This window comes from Propithecus coquereli, unplaced genomic scaffold (assembly GCF_000956105.1).
Source record: "Propithecus coquereli isolate 6110/MARCELLA unplaced genomic scaffold, Pcoq_1.0 Scaffold8, whole genome shotgun sequence".
Classification (NCBI taxonomy): domain Eukaryota; kingdom Metazoa; phylum Chordata; class Mammalia; order Primates; family Indriidae; genus Propithecus; species Propithecus coquereli.
This window is the reverse complement of record NW_012154173.1, coordinates 8,285,167-8,288,491: the sequence shown is the minus strand read 5'-3', so window position 1 is coordinate 8,288,491 and position 3,325 is coordinate 8,285,167.

Genomic DNA, 3,325 nt, shown 5'->3' with positions numbered 1-3,325 from the left:
GTCTAATACAGGGGTGGGGAACCTGCTGCCTCAAGCCCACATGTGGCCCTCAATCCCCAAGTGTGGCACCTTGACCGAATCCAAACTTCACAGAACAAAGGATTTGTTTTGTAAAGTTTGGATTCAGTCAAAAGTCCATACTCAAGAATCCAGAAGGACACATGTGACCTAATATTATATATATTAGTGCATGCTATGATTTATATCATACATAATGGGAGGTGCAAGATCCAAAACTTTTTATGAATCAGGCTGCACAAACAAAAAGTTTGGAAGTGACAAATCCAAACACTGGGGAAGCTTCCCAACATGACTGTCTGCTTCCCTTTTTGCTCTTTGACAGTCCAACCCCACAGCACCTGGGTTGATCTTTTTAAAAGTAAAGCACATCCAATGACTTTGCTACACAAAGCCTTCCAAAGACATCCCAACACAGTCTCAGGAAATCTGCTGCCTCATCACCATCTATGGGAGCTGGAATGAGCTGGCTTCTTCTTTAACACCCTTCTCTACTTCTTTCTGCGGCTCATTCTGCCCTGAATTTGCTTGCTTTCCTTCTTCCAAGTTCATCCTCTCCTTGGAGCTTTTTCATTTGTTTTTCCCTCTGATTCTAGCACTCGCCTCTCATATAGTCACATGGATTTTTTGCCTCTCGCTTCATTCTGGCCTCTCCTAATTGACACTTTTCTGACCTCCAGATCTAAAATAGGCCTGTTACCCCTCCATCACCCTCCACAGCATTAACACTGCGATAACTGTGCTATGATCCGTGTGTGCTGTTAAATCGCATGACATAGGTTGACTTAATGGCTGTCTCTCCCACTAGAATGCAAGCTTCATGAAGGCAGAAATTTTACCTTCTTTCTGCTATATTCCTAGAGCCTAGAAATGTACTTAGTACTTTGTAGGTGCCCAGTAAATATTTGTTAGGTGGAATGAGGATTGGATGGAGTTGTAGCGATTAAATGAGATTATGTATATAAAGAATTTAACACAGTTCCTTGTAAGGAATATACAAAGATTATTATTTATCACTATTATTTTTACATAATGTTCTGAAAAATAACTAGGGATCTGTGTTCCTAGAAGGTTTGTGCTAACAGTTAACTTGTTATAGAAGCAGTAAACCAAGCCTGTTTTTCCAGAAAACTAGTATCTATCATCTGCTAAGTTACTTTAAAAAAAATCTGTAGTTGGAATCAAAATTAAGTTAATATCTTTTTTGGAACAGGTCCACGTAGTCGGAATGATCAGCTCGTGATACAAACTGCCTGCAGAGACATTGTTATGTTGGTCCCTGATTTCACCCTTATATGGATAAGAATGAAGCAAAGAATGCAAGTTCTGGGAGAACAGCACCAAGTTCTTCAGCTTTCTCCTACATTTTCTGTATTTAAAAACAAGAGTAGGTCACAGAGAAAAAGAAAGAAGAAATACAGGAAAATGAGTATGTCAAGGACTACTTTTGCTCCTCAAGTCCACTGTCAATCAAATAGGGCAATCTGGGAACGACAGAATAACTGGCGTGTTTGAAACATGGGTCTTTTCCTCACAGCACTTAGCGAGTTCTCCCACACAGAAGACTAAGTGAGAGCTCTATTTCAGCTGGACTCATGAACTTGAGCTATTAAACCAACATGAAGGAGAAACAACTTCACACGCTAAAAATAGCCGCTGTCACAGCCTCTGTTTAACCCCTCACTACTCAGCCTCATGAGTGTGCTGCCTATAGTCACTGACTTCAGATCCTGATTATCCCACTTAAATCTGGCTTTTTAAAATTCACTCATTTTTTTTCCACAAATACTTATTGAGCACATTTCATAGGTCAGGTAATCAGACAGAGTACATACCTATCGAAACCTTGTATTGTGGTGGCAGGGCTGGGGAATGGAGGAGGCAGAAATAAAGAAACCACTGAATGTGTAATAAAATGCAGTGGAGATCATTGCTATGAGGAAAACTAAAGCAGGGAAGGAGAGAGATGACGAAGAGACCACAGGTACTTTAGATAGCTGTGGGCGGGACAGGCCCCACCGAAGATGTGAGATTTCAGCCAATATTGCATCATGTCCGCTCTTCATCGAATAAAACTGTGCCTTGGAAGATTTCTGTGATTTTAATGAAAATAGCTAGCACTTTTCATTTTCTCCAACCTCTCTGTTGAGTTAAAGGCAGTGTTCCTTCAATTGTTCTTGAAATTCTTGTCCTCGAATTCTGTAATCTCCAAGTTGACCTCTGTTATCTCTGGTATTTTGAGTGCTTCAAGTGAGAAATCCACCTTTCCAAGGCCAACCTGATATGTCACTCCGCTTGTTCAAATATTTTTCTTTACTCCTTGTCTTCCACAGAATGAATGCAAACAACTTTTCCTTACATTTAACCCTCTTATGCTGAGGTCAGAGTTTATATTTCTAGTTTATTTCTGCTAGGCTTCACACATTTTTTCTAAATATGAACCGAAGTACTTGTTATCACTCATATCCTATCGTACATTCCCCAACATCTTCGTGGAGTCTCATATGGTTTACAATAATTGTCTGGGCACGCGCATGTACGTGCTTGTGTGAGTCCTCCATGACACAAAGCCTTTATGGCTTGAATTTTACCTCCTTTAGTGGTCTTTGGTTTCCTTATTTACAAACACACTCTCTTTCCCTTGTGCACTAATAGCACCTCAATTGTATCTCTATTCTTGCATTTACCTTCTATCTTGCCTTACTGCACATTCATAAACATTCTAAAAATATTTTCAGTGTACTACAATGTCTCTGCTAAGCTCATCTTTGTATTACATGGTATTAGCACAGAAGAGTTAATCACTATTGAAAGAATTGATGTTTTTGTGCAGGACTGTGGTCAGGCTGCCACGTCACATTATTTCTGTTCAGATCACATACTCACAGGTACATGAGTGGCCAACAGATGCCACTCTCATAGCTACCTGTAGTGGAACACTTCTGCTGAAAACTTGCAGGAACTTAGAAGAGTTATATCATAGGAACATTTATTGTGTCTTTTCCATTTTTCATATTATGAATATATATAGAAATGATAGTCAATGAATTTAAAAAAAAACCTATGCAGAGAATATGTGAATGATTTTAAGTTTCCCAATCTTTGGCAAAATAATGTAATTCATTCTTCAGGTAGACAAGTAAATGCATAGTGGTTTCTTTTGAAGATTATTTGAGAATGAAGTTGAAGAGAAACACCGACTAATTAAGAGGTTGAGGAACTGATACAGGGTTGTAAATTTCTTAAAAATGATTCAGTACTCTACATTATGTTTAAGTAAAAGTATTTTCAAAAGTGAATTAATTAT